The sequence below is a fragment of the Xenopus tropicalis genome, chromosome 1 (assembly GCF_000004195.4).
Source record: "Xenopus tropicalis strain Nigerian chromosome 1, UCB_Xtro_10.0, whole genome shotgun sequence".
NCBI classification, from domain to species: Eukaryota; Metazoa; Chordata; class Amphibia; order Anura; family Pipidae; genus Xenopus; species Xenopus tropicalis.
The window spans coordinates 101,599,597-101,620,774 of NC_030677.2; the positions used below are offsets into that span (position 1 = coordinate 101,599,597).

At 38.3% G+C, this 21,178-nt stretch overlaps 1 protein-coding gene across 1 annotated transcript in view; it reads left to right on the plus strand.

Moving 5' to 3' along the window:
• The first annotated feature begins 280 nt into the window (after positions 1–280).
• The window catches only part of nrtn (neurturin), a 76,568-nt gene continuing 55,670 nt past the window's right edge, over positions 281–21,178 (plus strand). Inside the window, exon 1 of the mRNA XM_004911007.4 lies at positions 281–1,228. The gene's annotated coding sequence lies outside the window, so the exon portion shown is untranslated. The remainder of the gene's footprint in view (positions 1,229–21,178) is intronic.

Genomic DNA, 21,178 nt, shown 5'->3' on the forward strand with positions numbered 1-21,178 from the left:
CAGATGTGTTTTTTTCCTGACTGACCAGGATACCACATTCAAAATATTACTGCCATTAAATCACATTGCCACAAAAAAAGGCTGTTGAAAGTGCTGCCATAGTTGGTTTGCACTTGATGCATAGATATTTTTGTCTTTGCCTCTTTGCATATGTTGAACACTGCGGCGGTGAGAGGGTTATATGGCATTTTCAGTAACCTGATATTGGCCAGCAGGAGGAGTTAGAGAGAAAAGAAAGTTTAAACTTAAAAAGTCACGAAACCTTTCTCCCTCATACACACACACACATATATACACACACGCTCACCCTCCCACCTCTCAAGCCCTTCCTTCAAGAGAAACTCCTTTTCTCCTTCCAACAAGGTTCTGGGTGGCTGGAAGAGGGAGAAAGATTAAACATCAGACTACTGCTAAAAATAATTAATCCTACAACAATCCTATGAAGGACTTTCCTTATCTCTCTCCCCACACATACATAATGTAACACAGAAGAAGAGAATTTATCAGGAACATTTACCAAGAGCTTCTGCAGACTGGGACTGGACCAGGCATAAAATGATGGGAATTTCTGAAGAACGTTAAGTTGCTGTAAGGTTAGTCCAGGGAAAGCTGAAGGGATCTATGTTTAACTCGTTAAAAGGAATGTCATGCCTCTAAAGACATGTATGCTAATTGGCTAGTTATATAATGAAGCACTGATACCTTCTGACAGCTCTTAAACTCGGAAGACATACAGGAGAGTTTTGACTGTGGACAAATTAACCTGCTCCAGTTCTATCAGCTCAGCTGGCATTTATACCACTTGCAAGAAAGCTAAGACTTTTTTCTACCACAAAATTTTGGAGTGCCACAATGAATATTTCAACAGACCTTTAATTAAGTACTAATAATATTGAAGTAAAAAATAACAAAAGGAAAATCCATGTAACTGGCATTTTATAAATTAAAGTGGTCCTGTTTGGAAAATGGTTGAGAAAAGTGACTTTTCACTGGATTGTTAAGTGACAGAAGGGATGCAACACAATTCAGCTCTGGCAATGCCCAGTATGGGACTCTGGGCAGCTGCCACTATTTTGGTTCGACCTATCTAGTGGATTTTGCCCAAATGGAAGACACATATTTAAGAAAGGTTGCCCAGTTTTTATGGCTTTGCTCTTTCAATCGTGGATCTGATTTAAGGATACACCAACTCAGTATTAAGTAACAGTCTGGATGGTCCGGGCTAAAGGTAAGGGAAGACTTGTACTCTTTTTAATGATCTCTTTTCTCTAATTTTTCTGCTGTTTTAAAAGCCAGTTGAAAATATTACAAGGAATAAATGTCATTATTGCAATAATAAAAATAAAAAAGCGCAAGATGAACACAAGGAGGCAAATATATAATAATTTTGTATGTGTTTTGCTCCTATGTTACACTGTTAATGCAAAAAAAAGGAGATACAGATTTGCAAACCTTTGCTCAATTTTAGCTTGCAGTGTCCTATATTCATTTATGTGATAAAGCCATTTCCTACATTCTCCACCATGTTTCTTAGAATAAGCAGAGGACAGGTTGGATGCCAATACTTGCAGGAATCGATCACTGGATTTAGGTTCAATATCTCATTATTAAATGGCGATAATGTACTTAGAAATCTCCAATACCTGCAGAATAATGCTTTTAATTAAGAATCTCTGTTTTCCAGAACAATAAAGTTGTCAGTTCTGCTTTGGATAGTAGGATATTGGACCAATAATTTTAAAAGCTCATTTAGAATGCTTATACTATTTTGTCTGATGCTGAATAATGCTCTTTAGCTAGTCTGTGATATGTGAGATGTCAGCACAAAGGCTATGCAGTATGTAGCTCGTAAACATATTCAATGGTGTTACTGAGTTAAGTATAAACATACTGTTATTTTTAGGAACAAGCTGACTAGCCTTTCAAATGATAATATTTATACCTATTTCATACACATTTAGAACCATAACATGTAGTGAGGAAGCCAGTGTTTTGTCATTTTGAGGTTATCATTTGTGTTAAACAAATTGCTTATGTCACACACATCAAAATTATGTCACTTAGATTTCTTCTTGTACTTACAACACAGCAACTAGAATATCAATAAATGATGGAGCAGCAGAAAGCTCTTTAAGATTCCAGAGTGGACTAGCTGAGAGTAATAGGATAACTGTATCAAAATGACAGTGTCTGTCTCACAGGGCAAATAAAGGCAGTTTCTAAGAATGCATGTACAACTGTTATTTATTTCATATTTGGGGCATGCTGTGAATGTTACGTAAAAAATGCTTGAAGTGGTGCAGGCAGATTTATAGTCACATGGCAAAAAGTATTTACAAAAAAATGTTGCAATATGCACCATAACTGTCCCACATGTATTGCTATGAAGCAGAAAACTAGCACAAGCTGGAGATAGCAACAATCTCATAAATGCTATGGAGAGGTGTATTCTTAAAAGTTTTGTCCTGGTACGGTACATAAATAAGCAAAGGCATTATATATATTAGACTGAGAAAAAGCAACATTTGACCTGGTTTTGAAATTCTGCAAAAAAGGTTTCGCAACATGAAATAAAACTAGTAGAATGTTCATGCCTATTTATCTAAGCTTCGCTGAGCTTTACCTTATAAGTCAGAAGAAAAGTCAGCATTACATAAAAAAGCACTGTCTGTCTGCCTGGACCCTGCCCTAAAAATAATCAGTCAGATCACCCTAGAGCAGACCCATCATAGGCTGCCCCTCAAAGGTGCATTCTACATAAACATACATGTCCTGATCATTTGCAGGTGTGACTTACCCCTATGTTTTCATCCTGTCCTAAATAACCTTTCTTTTCCCTATAAAACAGTGATGTTCTGATGACTTGCAATCTAGACTACAGCCTGTAATATACCCAAATATGCCGCAGTGTGGGTCTCAACAGATAAGCCAGGATTGTATTGCAACATGTGCTAAATTACTGATTGTTTTACTTTATGTTCATATCAGAGCATTAATCAGTCCGTTAGTTTAGCCTAGAGGCATATAAGATAATTGAATAAGAATTTTGGTAATTATTCTTAAACTGACCACCCAGTGTGCTATTAGTCAGCTCACGCTACATCAAGTTTAGGTTTATAGCAGTATTCTGTACTTAAGCAATACTTTAGGTGCAAGTGCTAGGCTATTTGACTTCTTCGCTTACCCAAGTCTGGAGCTTTGCCAATATCTGCAGTTTAGGGAATGGGCATTTCAGCTGTTATGATGGAAACATTTTTTGAAACCTTAAGACCATTTTCTTTTTAATAACATCTCAAGTTTATCTCTTAATAAGTTAACTAAGATATCACTTTTATACTTTATGAGCTGGTTTCGAATTGCAAAAATATTTAGACGGTGAAAAAAAGGAAAAATGATTACAAATGTGTCTGGGAGGGAAGAGTAAACCACCTAGGTAAGTTTTCATGAGGTATAGGTAGGCTTTAGGGTCTCTAGTTCCAAATGCAGGACAGGTTGTGAATAAGGAAGCTGGATGACAAAATGTGTCTCAAGATGATTGTAAACCAATTTTTCAGCAATTTTGTGCCTAATTTCTGCCAATGTAAATGTAGCTCAATTGTGTGTTAATGAGTTTTTACCTTCCAAACACGTTTTTCATTTCTGTTGGTTTCAGATAGCACACCAGGAATAAAGATTTTGTGTCTGTTGCTTTCTATTTTTTATTTTTATTATTTATGAAACATAAAAGTTCAATGTATGTATGTATATTTTTATTCATATAGTGCTGCTTATCTATGTAGCACTGTACAGCAGGGGACCAGTCACTCAGACATAAAAAAGTTGTATAATAAAATTATTTTGCAAACTAAACATGAAACCCAAATTCTTTTTCTTTTTAAACATCCATACCTGTTTTAAATGTATTTAAAAATCTGAGCTGTCAGTCTAATATTACCTGCTCCACCTCATAGCAGCAGGGCAGTTTATTACTTTTACTTTCCATTCAGCACTTCCTAGATGTCACTGCACTACTCTCATTCCTTCTCCCTCCTCACTGCCTATAATTGTGTATCAAGTGCATAGGCATGTACATTAGTCCCCCATTCTGGTGTACACACATGATTTTGGGATGTTGCAAATCTTGTCTTGATAACAGTGTTCACAAAATGGCGCCTCCCTGCTTATTGTGATTGTCAATTCCAAGACTGAACGAAACAAAATGTAAATAATATTAAATGTTTATTTTGCGGAGTTAACATGATAAAAAAAGGATTTGGAATGATCTCTTTATCTCTAATTTGTCTGGCAAAATCAACAGGTTTTGGTCCTGATTGCAAAGATTTAAAGTAAACACAGCACATCTCAAGGCAGGCACCTTTATTATAATACACAGTGATAGAACCATGTTATAGTGATGTTTTATAAGGGTGGAGCCTGGGCTCCTTATTAGCATTAATAGAATTAATGGAGTACAAAAAAAAAGGAAGCATGTTGCCATCTGTATTATATCCTTTTAAGATGTCCCCAAAGCACTTTCCCTCATTAGTCTGCATCACAGCATGAGCAATTTACATCCTTCCCCCATCCTTCCGCCTTCTGTACTCCCCCAAACAGTCCATTATAGCCTTCACTCTAATATAACCCCGTGACATCATGCCTGAAAAGAGAAGACATCAATTATGTATTTATTAACCATAATCCATTAAAATGTGTAATATTATCCTTGTAATGTGTTTATATAACAGACATTTTATGATGCAAATTATTCTTACCTCCAAGAGGAACTCCTTGTTCCTACCTCCTTTACCCTAGCCCCTACCCAATGCTGACTACCTTCTCCTCAGGACCCCAGGCCTACCAAGCTACTCAGTCTCCTTGTCAAATACTCCTTTTAACTTCAGAGTGAGAGCCAACTGTGAAAAAAAAAAAAAACTCAAACACAAACTCATAGGAAAGGAGCCAACTAAGGAGGTAGAAGTATGTCAGTCTATGTGACCCTCCCCATAGTGCCTAGAATATTTACACCACCTAATCCCAACTCCTTCCTAACCCAGTCAGTCTGCTTCCCTTCATTGCATTCCTAGTACTACCCCAACAACCCACTACATCTTTTACTCCACATGACAACACGGTTGAAAAGAGAAGGCCAGTTATTTATTTGTAACAAAACCAACTGTATGACAAACATTTGATAATAGCAAACAATGCTTGCTTGCCTCCAAGAGGACCAACCTTGAGCCAGAGTGTAATGCCTGCTTCCTGCCTTCTTTTTCCCAGAACCTCTCCAAAGCTGACTGCCTCAGGACCCAGTCCTAACATGTTACTCTCCTTGACTCCCCAAGCATGCCACGACTCACCACCTAACAAAGCCAGGGACTAGTGATGAGCGAATCTGTCCCGCTTCGCCTTGCTGAAAAATTCTCAAATCTTTCAAAAGATTCGCGAAACGGTGGAAAATTCGCGAAACGGCGAAAATGTCGCACATCAAAAAAAAATTGCCGCCCGCGCTATTCTTTCGTTGCGTGGCTATTATTTTGTTGCGCGGCTATTATTTTGTCGCATGACTATTATTTAGTCCCCGTGACTATTATTTTGACGCGGGCAACAATTTTTGGACGTGTGGCAAATTTTTTCATCCTTTTCGCAAAACAATCCGCCAATGGCGAAACTCGGAAATTCATGCCTGGCGAAGCATTACGCCCTTCACTACCAGGGACTTCTCAATCCCTTCATCCATAACCATACAATTCAATCCCTACCTTAGAAAAGTGAACTCCATCCTCTTGGTAATAAGTAGGCAACTTCTTCTAAAGTACCTTATGCCAGTCAAAAGATTCTTTACTTTTTCCTTGCATTTGTCTTTTCTGCATCTCTCCAATACCTCCAAACCAACTGTGGTACACTTTCTGAGCATACTACCACTATATCCCGAAACATACGCATAATTCCAGTACATAGTATGAATTATCAGCATGTTTAGACACCTTCTGGGCTTCACATTCTGAAGCAAAGCAGACCATATGCCAGACCACCTCATGCCTTGAACACCAAACCAATTCAGTTTTGCTCTGTCTCCTGGCAAGACCAGCTGCAGCCCAGACTTCTTACCAGCGGCTCTCTTTTTAACACAAAGGAATGACCAATCAACCACACCAATATCCTGCATCCTGTCGGAAAAAAAAGTTATACATCATAATAACAATGAACAATGCAGCTCCAAGCATTACAACAACACAATTTACAAATATAGCCCAAAGTTCTTCTCTATTTTGTTTTATAATAATTATTTACACCATACTTTAATAAAGGCGTCATGCAGAATCAGTTCTGCTTCCTAGTGTTCCCAAAATTTTTAGATATATTGCATGTTTATGTGTTTTGCAGCAAGTAACATGTAAAACCCACTTTATTTAGTACAGGTACAGAAATGGGACAACGATTCTCCATTGTTTGTACTTTTATCATTATGCTCTTGTCCATTATTCCCCAAACCACCAGGGCTACAGGGTTATAATAATATAGTGTGGATCGTGTAACTTTTAGGATATGGCTGTCAGAGGAGTAAGTCAAAGTAGAAAGCGAATGGAATGTAAAATTGAAATCCTTGGAACTTCGATGTCTCAGTAAAGACACAGACCTTTGAAGCTTTTTAAAAATAGTCTCATGTTTGTACTATTTGACTTGTAAGGAATGTACCTTAAGCTATACCATTAATTTGGAGTCAGATTTACATGAAAATATATTGTTGTGCATTAACATTTAGGATTAATGATTAGTTTTTTAAGGTTGCCGTGTTTTTATGCCACTGAATAAACCATCACATTTGAACAAACAATATAGCATACTGTAAATTATATACCGTATTTTTCACCCTATAAGATGCTCTGGAATATAACACGCACCCAATTTTAAAGGAGGAAAATCTAGAAAAAAAAGATTCTGAACCAAATACTGTAGTAAAATATTTTATATCAACTGTATAAAGTTAATTGTCTCTGGGCTCGCACATAAATGAGGCTTCCCCCAGGGCCCCCCCCAAGCATCCTTCAGCTTCCCCCAGGGCCCCCCCAGGTATCCTTCAGCTTCCCCCAGGGCCTCCCCCAAGTATCCTTCAGCTTCCCCCAGGGCCTCCAAGCATCCTCCAGCTCCCCCACGGCACCCCCAGCATTCTTCAGCTTCTCCCAGGGCCCCCAAGCACCTTCCATTTCCCCCCTAACCTCCCCCCAGCGGCCTCCGGCTCCCGTGATGTCTTCCTCTATGTGCCGCAGCTTCCAGCTGCTTCTGTGCTTTTATAAGGTTGCACCCTGTGCGTGTGACATCAGTACGCCCTGGCGCAACCTTATAAAAGCAAAGATGTAGCAGAGAGCCGCGGCACATAGAGGAAGACGCAACTAAAGATTGGGCCCGGGCTTGATTAATGGGGGCCCGAGCTAAGGAAACTCTAGCACGGCCGGGCCCCCTTTAAAGCTAAAAACCCCCGGGACGTTCGTACCCCCTGTGCCCCCCTGATGGCGGCCCTGGTCTAGTTTGTCGTATAATATATATCGTATATGTCGTATGTCGTATATATATCTTATACGGCGAAAAATATGGTAACAGTGTTCCTGACTGTTACCTACCTGGTAAGAACACATCCTCATTCAAGTGAATAGGAGTTGGTCTGTAGTAGGCAACTCTTAAGGTCCCCATACACGGGCCGATTCTAGTTGCTGATATCGGTCCCTTAGACCAATTCGGCAGCTATTCGGCCCGTGTATGGGCACTACCGACGGGCCTGCCCGACCGATATCTGGCCTGAAATCGTCCAGATATCGATCAGGCAGGTTAAAAAATCTAGTCGGATCGGACCAAATTTGCCTATACCCATCGCTATAATTCTATTGTTTGGCCCCAGAGCCTGGATTCTCCCGATATCGCCCACCCGTAGGTGGGGGATATCAGGAGAAGATCCGCTTGCTTGGCCACATTGCCAAGCGAGCGGATCTGAAGGTGTATGGGCACATTTACTCCTCATCACAATTCTTTTCCATGCAGGGAAGACATGACTTATGGACCCAGAATATATTTATTTGTGGCTACAAGGGATTGTAAAACTGTTTGTAATAGACAGATAGACAATTAATAATACTTCTGATAAGCTACACTGTATCTGTGGGTGCATTCTTATGTCTTTTGTATAATTAATACACAAAAAATAAACGTTTTTTAATTTCAACCAATATATACATACACATATATCTGTTGTTCATAAATATTCTTCCACTGACATTGCATGGTCATTGTATTCGTGAAAAGGCTAATGCCTGTATATAACACTGCTGTCGCACACAAGTATTTTTCAAACATTTCAAATATCTTATTCTGAAACTCAGCCATCTGTTTTTGCTCATTTTCTGAAAAGTCCCTGCCTCCAGAATATGCTGAAATGCCTTAAGATGCGTGTTTAATGTTTCACCTAGACCAGAGATAGTCATTGCTGCTGCTTGAAACATAGGAGCTTTGATTACTAATGGGTCATAATGCACAAAGTGATCATTTTGTGCAAATGTTTATGATATTTCTTGGATGCATCACTTTTTATTAGCAGGCTGCATAAATATGTACAACAATGAGTGACATGAGAGCAAACTGCCGGTGGTGGCATCCCTTGTCAGTGCTGGCTGCAAATCATCAGTGGTGACCTTTTTAAGCTGACTTTTCATAAAGGGCTCAGAGCGCAGCCAGTTTACAAAACATTTATGCATGATATTATACAGAAGCAGGGGTTTAGGGAAAAGAGAATAGAGAAGCACAGATAACATAATCCTGAAGTTGTTTTCAATAGTCTACTCTACAGAGTTTGTATATAAATATTAAAGAGAGACAGGGCTGTAGTGAACTTCTTTTCCTGAGCCCAGTAAAAGTGTGAGGCAGCAGAGCCGCTCTTTTTGGTCCCCAGGGTGGTTTCATGTGCGGCTTGAATCTGGATTCTTTTCACATGATTGTCAGGGGGGGAAAAAAGAAGTTATTTTTTGTAATATACTTTACAGAAGCAGAAAAGACACATGGTGGCACTTAGCAGACAGTTTTATGGTGTTTGAGTCCTCTGTTTTGTTGTGAGTCTCCTTGTGCGTGCACAACTGCATTGGAAGTCACAACAATAAAGAAATTCATGAAATACTGGCATGTTCCAGGCAACAAATAAGCATTTGCTATTCATTTCTAGTCTTTTAATTGAGAGTGCCATAGAGCTGCCATTTAAAGAATAACAGATGTTTAAGCAAGAGTAGATAGTGCCTACAGTCATACTTCTGTAAACACACCGATCCCTGCGACCTTAGGAGTCTTGCAGGCTCAGGCCTGACAAGTACCTAGGTGGCTGACCAAATGGGTCATTCTGAAGTGGTGAAAGGATTGCTGACAGGGTTGGAAATTAGTGTGTAAAGAGATGATTTACTATTAAGAGTGTGTGGACACACATGTGACAAGCTATTCTGGTGGCACAAATATTTCACACCCAGCAACAAACCTACATATATACATATAGAGTAAGAACGTTGTGCAATATGCAAAGTAAAGCAGTCTTTAGCCATTGTAAAATTCTGTATTTGTAGGTAACTTGTATATTTTGATGGATATAGCCTAATGTAGAAAACTGTATAATATGCTGTAGTCTCATAAAAACTTTTCAGAACAGGCAGCAGTGTAACGACACCACACTGGGCCCCCCCCCAAGAAAAAATCACATGTGTGCCTGCTGCTGATAGTTTGCAGTGGGCACGCAAATTTTCTGACACTAGAGCAGCTATAGAGGAAGCAGACCCAGCATCCCTGGCCCCTTGGCCCACAAGGTCTACTTCGCTATAGTTACACCACTGGTGACAGGTGTGGGATCTACAAGCCAGAAAACCATAATCCACAAAGAGTTGCACTAGAGTTTACACCTGTGTCTATCTACTGGGGCAATTCAAGCATATGTCAAGCATGGCAAAGGCAGCGCACTATGCCCATATTTATAAGTCTTATGAGACAAACAAGGCAAGTGTCCTCTGAAATTAATTTCAAATGCTAGCAACAATGATTTATAGTTGAATGACAGCTCGAGAGCTGCTGGTTGGGCACCCCCATTTTGCTATCCATATGGTTTTGGGGCATAATTAACTTTTTCTCCTGCATGGGGGTAGTTTATAGCCAAACTAAAGTCAGCTGGGAGTTGTAATTCATTAAGAACTGCAGAGCCGCTGGTTGGCCATCCCCACTTAACATATTTCTTTTATTAGGTGTCAAACTGCACCCCCTAAAAACAATGTTAAAACCGCCATTCAAAATATGAGATATTTTTCCATCTGGTCTTTCTTTACATGACGCATTTGGTAATTACCCAGACCCTGCTCGTTTTTGTATAAAAATTATGCTTTTGATATTATTGTCAGCTGTCCAAACCACAGCGTATTTTCCCCTTCAGACATTAGCCTAACAAAAAGTAAATTTAGGAGTGTAAACTGATTCTGTTTCTCCTGCTTATAGTGCAACATTTTCTCAGTAGTCATTTGTCCTTGTAAGTGTGAAAGTGGTTGTACTGGTTTTATTCCAGGGGGAAGTGTTTTTAGTGGGATTTATTCTGCTGTGTTGTAGTTCAAGAACCCACCTGCAGTGAAACCTCAATTTTACATTCTCCTTAAGTTTTCCCTCAATTTACCGTTTTTTGTGGTCCCACCAATATGTACTACATAATGCATATCAGTGATTTTACATTTTCCTGAATTTTACACCATTTTTTCTGGTCCCCTGAAAAACATAAAATGGGGGTTCTACTGTATTCCATCAAATATTGCAGAACATGCTATACATATTTTCAGGCAGATATTGGTCGGGTAGGGCTGTCGGGGGACACCTACAGAAGGGCAGATTAAATCTTAAGGACTTGAATCGGCAACTTAAATCTGCTCTTGTATGTGCAAAAATGGAGAAACTTCTTTAATATGCTGTCTTTTTTTTCTTTTTTGGCCATCTGCTGATGATGGGCCAGATTATCTCTTTGACAGTGATACCAATGAATGGTTTTGTATATAAAGTACCAGGGTATTACCACAGAGCAACCCACCAGCATTAATCAGTCAGGCAAACTTACATTGCCTCTAGACTTTAACAAACTAAGTTAAGCAACTGGGGAAAAAAACCCCTAAAAGGACATTACATTAGTGATCTGTTATCTTGTCTGTCAGCCTTTGAACAACTGTAGTGTGTTTATTGCTTAAGTGCATGCCAAACAATGATCCCAGGAGTAGACTCATCAAATTAATGAAAATGAATTGCCTGGCAAATCACTTGTTCTATCAACTAAAATATGAAGTTTCTTTTTTTTAAAAAAACAGCTATTTTCATAAACAACATGACTGTATCTGCGAAACTTTAGTGTACATATTCATTATATTCATTACTTATGTGAGGCCATGCCAGATTGTCTCCTAAGGCATATCACAGATTTTTATTATTAACAACTAGAAATGTCATTGTCAATGTCAATGTAATTTTGTTTGCTTGCTTCATTTATATGGGCGTTATTGCCTGTGTGCATCATTGAGAAGTGCTCTCTCTGTCCTGTTTGCCTTATTTTGAATGTACAGGTATAACAGCTTTTTGAAAATAGTCTGCTTATTGATACATTTTACTTGATCATACCCAGACTACATATCTGTTGTAACTCCATGCAAATCCCAGTAGAGCATGTTACATGCAACTCTTTCCTGTTGGATGGGCTCTCGCTGTATTGGTGACGAAAGGAAAGTTTAACCACACTGAAGTCACACACAGAACTTGACAAAATGACAACTCTTTATTGACTCAATGGTTCACATTCTTTTTGTTGATGCTGATTAGATGGCACAAACCTTAATCATTTCATAAATGATCAAACACTTTCATCCCTTGTATGGTACTCTTTCACAGTCTGTACTGTGGTCACAACACCCCATATGTAGTACTCAAAGATTGGTGAACTAGTCCCCCCAAATATGCTCACATTGGTAGGACTGAACTTAACCTCTTGAGTCCCTATTTTGGTGGATGACACAAGAAGGGTACTTACCCTTCCTGGTTTAACTAACTACCCTGACCCTGTCTCCCTCTCCTAGAGGGAGCTATTACAAAATCTTCTAGCACTTGCGTCATCTACTTAGGCCTACTTTCAGCCCAGGCTCTTCAGCACACCACCTCTTCCAACAAGTGGGGCCCAAAAGAGACAGATGTGGTGGCTTCCCTTTTTATAAAAGAGGAAATCCTGCCATCCCTTGTCAGTTTACTGACAGGGAAATAGTTTAATCTGCATAGAGAACCATCTCCCTCTCCCAACTGTAAATCAGGACCAGCTAATAAATGTCCAAAACCCATCTAATGCACTAATTGAAATAAAGGTTGGCAAAGCATTTACCCTCCTGCACAAGTATAGACCTGTTTGTGGGCTACTGATCTGAGTTGGAAACGTGCATTGGTCTGTTTGGAATTTCTATTTCTATTGCTCACACCCAACATGACCTGCACAGAAACGTACATTTTACCTTCCAAACTATTTGCTTTATTTAGGGATCAGAAGTACAAACTTCAATCTACCTGGAGCCCTGTGTATCATGCTCCTGTCTGTGTAAAAGTAACCGTTGCTACTACCTAAAGAGCAATTTTCCCACACTGCACAATACCTGCATTGCACTGCATTGAGACTGCCAGACCCACTACAGGACCTTAAAAAGCAAGGGAAAGGTATGCTCACCACTACATTTGTAACCATTAGGCAGGGATGCAATGAAGCTGTGACAAAATTCACACAGACAGCACTACACTACTCATCCATTCTAAATATATATAGGACATTCTGTGCATTAAGCTACCAAGTAATGCCCTCCCCTTTAAGCAAAACAGGGATTCTCCATATATTGCAATATGCTTCAAATTGGCCAACTGCGTCAGTCACTCTGGTCTGGCCAGTCCTACACTCACTTTTATCTGATTCATTAAGATTTCTACTGCTTCAATAAATGTTTCCCAGAGAGTTTACCGTCTATGTGAAGGAGAAGGACTGTAACCTGTGTTTTTGGGCTGCTCTTTCCCTGGATAAATTACATTAAAAAAAAATCTAATTAATCACAGATGCAATGCAGTGGTTATATAAAAGTCTATAGCAGCAATTCTTTAACAGTTCTCAGTCTTTTGAAACAATATGTTTTATCTGTAGTAAGGTAATGTATTGTACAGGTGCAAATCTTCTGTATATCATCCAATGTTCAAAAGGAAAAGTCTCTGAAAAGTCAGACAAGCTGTTTAGTGCAGAATTCTTCTTTGGCTATTTTTAGCAACTATCAGACTGCAAGTGATCCAGGATTTAAATCCTAAGAGTTTATACTAACAATGGAACTGAATACTTACAATGGCATATTCTACCCATGAGTCAAGCTGCCTTCTCATTTTAACCCTTTTGGTCAAAAAATGGCACTGAATTATAATAAATCCTAGGGGTTAGGGGCTCAGTATGACAGAGTCATACATTTTCTCTCGTGTGAAGAATCATCATGACAATAGGACTATATTTTAACGCAAATAAAGGCAAAATACTAAGCAATTAATGGGCAGGCATTAAAGGGTTAAGGCAGCTTAATAAAAAATCATAGCTGGCTCTGGATGGCATAAAATACATGTTGATTTAAAGGATGCATGGGCAAGTTCATACAAATGAGACCCACATGTGTGCTTTGCTGGGAGACCAAGGCAGGGTTCGGACAGATGGCTCAGCTTAGCGGGAAAAGCCTTCAAATCCAAAACACATTGACAGAGTTATTCAGTCAGTATGCAGAAAACGTCTGTTCCTTGACAGTGCAGGAAGTGAGGTGGCAGGGCAACAAAGCACAATATAGGTGACCTGAACTGACAGGCCATATGTTACTTTGTATATCTATTATATATTACTTCTTAAATGTAACAAGAATTTATGTCAATCATGTATGTGCTATACGATTCCCCACGTAAGGATCCGTAACACATACTGTCATACATGCAAATATTTCCTTTTCAATAAGGTGTTATATGAAATATGTGTAATGTGGACTGCACATCAGTATTGCAGTATTATATAATTGTCAGTGCTGGCATACAGTTTTTTCAACTTCTTATCTGACTTAAAAGATAATAAATACTTTGCAAGCTATTAAGCTTTAAGTTATATGCGTGACCCTCACCAGAATGCTGCAGTACTTACATAATATTGCCACCCACCTGGTATTTTGTCTAACTTGCATCTTTTTAAACTACAGTGAAACTGCAGGCATCTGTGCACCTCCAATGAAACCTCATGATATACAGCTTTACTGGAATGCTGAAAGGGGGACGCCTAGCAAGTCCTTCTGCTAAACAAATTAAGAACCTTGTATTCCTTTAGTTTGCTATGGATTTCCTTTTTTCCTTCAGCTCATTTAGTTTTAGTTTTATTCCTTTACTTTCCTAGTTTCCTATGAGTACTCTGGTTTCCTTCCACACTCCAGAAATGCACAGGGCAGGTTAACTGGTTCTTAATACAACTGACAGTAGTGTGTGCAAATATAGTTTGTAGGCTCCACTGGGGCAGGAATGGTGCATATGTATATGACAGATTTGTACCAGGTAGTGAATAGCCTGCATTTGAGTGCAAGTTGCTCCTGGAATTTAGGGGCAGCAAGAGGGCAGTACATGATTGTCCACATGCATTACCTTACTTCCTTTAATTGCTAGGTACAACAGTGACCACCTATAGTCACACAATAAACTGATGCCCCATTTCTAATTAGGTTTTATAATTACTGTATATACTCGAGTATAAGCCTAGTTTTTCAGCACCCAAAATGTGCTGGAAAAAGTCACCCTCAGCTTATACTCAAGTCGGGTGCCATGGGTCCCTCCAGACTAGCACCCTCTCTCCTTTGTGTGCAAATTAGGCCACCTGCAACCAGACCCTCCAGTGCCCTCGCCTAGGCTCCCACTAGCAATACTTATTTCCCCTTACATCACTCCAGGACTGGGTCTGCTGCCAGTTTGCCAATGTGCAATGAGTGTGGGGTAGTACTAATATTGTTTTTGTTGTATGTATGTATGTATGTATAACTTTATTTATAAAGCGCCACGAGGGTACGCAGCGCTGTACAATCTTACAGAATACAAAATTACACACAGGGAGGACAAGTGATATAATAAATAAATTCAGTAAATATATATATATATAAGTGCCATGTGGTATGAGACATAGTGGGAAGGAGGTCCCTGCCCTGTAGAGCTTACAGTCTAAGTGACCCTCTTCTCCGCTTACAGAGCTAATTTACTGTGTTTCTTTGAAATAAATATTGAAAAACATATACCCCACTGATGCCTCAATTAATGTAATTTTATTGGTATTTATTTTGATTGTTAAAACTTAGCAGTAGCTGCTGCATTTCCCACCCTAGGCTTATACTCGAGTCAATATGTTTTTCCAGTTTTCTTAGGTAAAATTAGGTACCTCGGCTTATATTCGGATCGGCTTATACTTGAGTATATACGGTAACTTATTTTTCTCTACCTATTTAGTCACACTTATGAACTGTACAGTTATTCAATGCTGCTTTTTTTTGCTTTAATCTTACATCACTAGCAAGTACTAAAAGATGAAAAAATATTTGTCATGAAATCTTGACTTACAGAGAGGCTAGACAGTGGTTATCCAGAAAATGCACGCAATGGCTCATAAGACTTTTTGACCAACTATATTTCTAAGTGATAATTAAAATTACCAACAGCTTTCTGTTGATGAAAAAAGTACCTTTGCAGTAGTGTATGTTTATATGATAATCATCCAATGCGTGCAATGCTGGAAGTAATCCTCGGCAGGTAGCACTTGTTAGGTTTTTTTTGGCTGAAGTCCCTTCTGAAGTCTATCATTTGACTTTTGCACACATTTATTGTAAAGAGATGGACCTGAGACAGTGACCCTGTTCACATCTCTATTAATCATGTGCATTTCTATAGGGATTCCTTCAGACATTCATGCAACATCTAAAGTACTTAAAAGGTGGCAATGGCAGAAGCTGTTCAGGCACACTGTGCTGACAATTTTCTTGCAGTGCTGTACTAGATCCAGGCAAATGTCAATCAAAGACCAGTTAGATTAAATGGCATTTTGTTGCTGACAGTACTGACAAGGCTAAATACTACTAAAGCTAACAAACAATTCTATCTGTAGGGAAATGGCTTTGACAGTGTGTGAATACAAGCATGTGCTATCAGTACATATTGTCTCTGTCCATTCTCCAGGAGATTAAGGAAAGGGAGAATGATGGGAGATGTTTGAGGCCAGCTTTGGTGCATCAGAATAAAATCCTTCTTTTTAATTCTGATGTTTGCCACTGAGACAACGCTGGCAACCACTTGCTTCAGCCCCTTCTGCCCTAGTATGTCTGGCTGCATCATGCATCGCGACCTTGATAATTCTTTTGCAGTCATGGAACCTCTTAAGGCATATGTTTACAGAGGTTTTAATCATTCAGGAAGCACGGCCTTATTTTCATTCACCAAAAACAATTATCTAAAGAGTTTGCCTGCCTCTGTATGGACATTGGTAGGTTATGTGTTCCAAACTATCAGTCCCTTGCAGAGATGTTTTGCTAAACCTGAACAAGTATAAATCACCTGTAGTATGGCTCCTGGGTCTGGTAGAAAACAGTCTTCTCAAGTATCCTTCCCATGTATAAACGTAACTACCTAAGCAGGGACTGTCCAGATAAGTTTGTTAAGGTAATGGGGTAATTGGTTAGCTGACCCCACTACGACAACAGTACCAGATGCTATTAATGTTCTAGAAAATATTGGCTGATTCTCCTTGTTTTACTCTGCACCATGGCACCTCTCCATCCCTTCTCCTCTTACTTCAACTTCCTCCCTCTCTTTTGTCTCTGTCTTTGATTCATTGCTGAAAAGTTTAAAAGTTTACTTCTTTTTACCAAGTGAACTCATGTATCATTTTGCTTATTCTGTGGTGAAAACTGACAAATAAAGGACTTAAAAAAACATGGAAAAATATAGCTGAGGAAACAGGAGTTTATATATTTATTCCCATGAAACTAGGCTCCTGAACACTTTAAGTCTCTATGGAGCCGATTCTCGAAAGACTGAAGAAACGAGTGTTTATAGCATGCGTTAAATATATTATCACTTGTTATATTTGGAGAATTAACGATCAATTCACAAAAAAAGACACTTGTCTGAATTAAGAAGCTATTTTATTGATGTTATTTATGTTACAGTGATAGATTTTGAAGCAATATTTTAAAGCATGCAATATATTTCTGCGTTATTTCCCAACACGCAATATAAGCACACACTATTACACACGTAACCGCTACTTCCAAAAACTACAGTTCTGAAAACGACAGTTTCCCTGAAAACTTGAGCATGCATCACTCTAGGACGATCACATACTTGATTTTCTTCTTCACATTCCGACTGGTAACTCTATGTTTTCTTCACAAACGCTTGCTATTATTGATTTGCGATAATTGGGGTTATTGCGCATGTGATATGAGTAGTAACGCATGTGAAATTACTTTGATGAATTGTTACTTAATTAACGAACACTTTATAACGCATAAAACTATGCGTTTATGCCCTTTAGTGAATCGGCCCCAATATGTCATATGAAACAAGTCAAACCAAGGGAGCATTAGCCAATGAATAGCCAGAGAGAAGGATAATGGTTGCCCGTGACAGCTTCAGCATTTACAAATAACTAATACATGAGATGGAAGATATTAGTAAAACACTTTGGCCAAATTATATAAGCTCCCATTTCACACCATTTTACGCATGTCCTTCACTGCCTATTAATATTCTAATCTGTAGTGCTTTTTAAACCATATGTCCACCAGAAAACCCTTACCATTAACCCTAGTAAGAGAAGCGATTTTAAGCCCCAGCTGCCTGTTAATAGTTAACGATTCTGAATGACCAGAGCTCCCTGTATATTACTCCCACACTGCTTCAAAGTAGAATTGGCCTTTATTCCTGTCAACACCGGGATCAACGCGTGACACTCAAAATATAACAAAATGGTGGATCAAGGTAAAAATTGTAAGAACAAAATATTTACTGGTATGCATATGCCAATTTGATACAATTTTAAAATGTCAGTTATATAAAATGATCCACTTTATCTTTCAGTTCATAGGACATTGCAGTTTGAGTAACTCAGTAACACTAGCAGTAATATAATATTGTTTTTATTCTCCTTTTTGTAACATAACACTACTTTGTTTCAATTAAAATTCTCTGTAAAATATCATACTTTTAATATAGCAAAAGATTATAACAGCTTTGAGGCTGGTTAATTACAAATTTTATGATGCTGTAAAATTGGATATAAAACAGGTTGCAAGCATCACCTCAAAGCCAGAGTGACTGCAATAGCATTGTTTTTTTTCACTGCCCAAATAAGTCTCGGCAAAGTGAATGTATAAACCAGATTCCAGGCCCCTCGTATGTTATTGTTGGACACTGAAGCCATTAGAGCTGTTGAAAACTTGAGAATAATATTTATGTGTTCTTGGGAATGACCTCTGACTTCAGGTCATAAAACGTGTGGGCATGTTTTATCAGGGTCAGGGCTTTTGTGATACAGGTGTTCAGACACCTGTATTTTGCATTTAATTTATTGTAAGGTTTGATTTCCTAATCTGTTAGGCTTTATTATCCCCTAATGCAGATAAGGGACTTTGATTCTTTATGCTAAATTGACCGAACAGTCATCCTTAAAGGAAAACTATACATTCATAAAAATATACATATGCAAATTGCCATTTTAAATAATAAGGGCCTCCCCCTGGGACCTTACGATTTACGGTGCATACACAAAACAAGGGCACCCATACCTGTAAGGTCACGTCAATTAATGGTAAGAGTTTTGTCTATTTACTCCCACACCTTCCTGTTACAGTTAGAGTTGCATTATTTCCTATCAGGTGATCTCTGGGGAAGTACACAGCCCATCACAAAATGGTGGCTCAAAGTAAAAGATGTAAAACAGAAATTTACTGACATATTCCAATTTGGTAAGGTTCTTTAATAGGCCATTTTATATGATTATAACTGTTTGGTTAAGTATTCATGGGCATGTTTCCTTCCATAGATCAGTCCTAAAACATTTAAAATACTGCATACAAGCACATTTTATAATGTTAATAAGCCCTGCAAATTAAGCAGCCAAGGAGGTAAGCCACCATGTACATGAACATATGGCCATGTGTTTTAATAAGCATAGAAAAAAAATACTGTAAATGTAAAGGGCATTAATAAAAAGAGTGTCAGGAAATGTAAATATCTATTTTATATACAGTATATTTATAATTCATTGACTAGTATACTTTTTTAATTAATACTCCTTACATGTACAGTATTATTTATTTATTTTTATATCTTATTAAAACACATTGTCATATGTTACTCTTTACAAGGTGGCTTACCTCCCTATTGTCTGCTCCTCTCAAGGGGAAGCAGGATTTTAATGTAGGTCTGGTTGTCATACAGTATCTTTTCAACTATACACAGGGCCATATTTTCTATATAGGCACCCAAGGCAAAGATTTAAAAGGATAGCCCTCAGGTGCTATATAGAAACATATGGGCAAATGTTACTCTGTGCAGGGTGACTTACCTCCCTATTGGCTGCTCTCTAAAGGGAACAGGGTCTTCATGTAGGTCTGATTGTCAAACAGTAACAGGGCCATATTTTCTAAAGATGCACCCCGGGAAAGCTTCAGAGGGGTGGCCCTCACTTCTGGACAAATGCCACCTATCCGTCAACTGTCTCTCTTAAATAGAGCTAGCTTTATTTGTCTTAGCTAATAAGCTATAGAAAGCATATATATATATATATATATATATATACTATATATATATATAGTGGAAAGTGAAACTGAGAGACAATGTAATAATAGGCTTACATTTTTTGCCAGGTCTACAAATCTATAGCAACCAGATGTTTACTGTTAAACAGGAGATCAGGAAATGCTGCCTATTCAATAGTTGCTGTGGGGTTCATAGAACTGGACAAGACTATGTACATGGGAAGTAAAAAAGGTAAAAGTTGATATGCATTTGAATGGAGCTCTGTATACATTGTGCTGTTAGTTTCTTCTTTCAGTCCAGGATTTCTGTTTTTGGGAACTATGTTAAAGGTATGTTAAAGGCAATCTTTATTACCTTGACAAGTCAGTCAGGATGTTCAGAAGTGTAAACATGTGTTAGGGTGTGAGCAAGTACTTGGATAGCCTGCTAATCCCTACAAATACCGACATCCTAATGATGAGTACTATAAATCTCCCATCTAATCCTACAAGCTACACCACACGTGCCGAAATCTTGAGATAGGAATTAAAAGGTTTTGTAATCCCAAAACCACTTGCATTGTAAACTCACACATGTGTCCATCTCTCAAAAGAGAGGAAAAAAAAGTGGGGTGGAGAAACATGGCAACTGATGAGTGAACATGATTTTCGGAGCTGCAAATTCATTACAAATGTCAGTGTACTTATGCCAAAACGTTGATTGCTCTTCTTACTATGGAATAGGATAGGGAAGTAATAGCTGCTAAAATACATTAAGTAACTTGGCCTCACACTTCCCCAAGTACAGAACTCTTGGGGAAAAAAATGTTTTCTCAGTGTTTTATTAGACAACTGAAATCGTCTGAAAATCTCAAGGTCAAAATTTGTAACTTTAAAGTGCAAGTTTAACATTGCATTATTATAAAAGCTGTTATCTATGCATCTTTGCAATAAGACTGGGTTGCTGACATTAGCAACCACAAAGTTGATTATCTTGTATTTAAAGGTGTGTTATCTTTCTGACACCCTCCTATTGATCTTCCAGTCTGCAATGTAAACCAGTAGCTGGTTACTTAGGTCAGTGTTTTTCAACCTTTTTTGGGCAAAGGCACACTTGTTTCATGAAAAAAATCATGAGGCACACCACCATTAGAAAATGTTAAAAAATTTAACTCTGTGCCTATATTGACTATATATAAAGTAATTCTCTTGAATAGGAATCAAATTAACACAAAGAAAGTATTTTATAATTACTTTATTATGAAATATTAAGTAAACAAAATAGTGAAAAAAATTTTCCACAAACCCACCCCCCCACTGATTTTTTTTTTTTTTTTTTATACACACAAAAA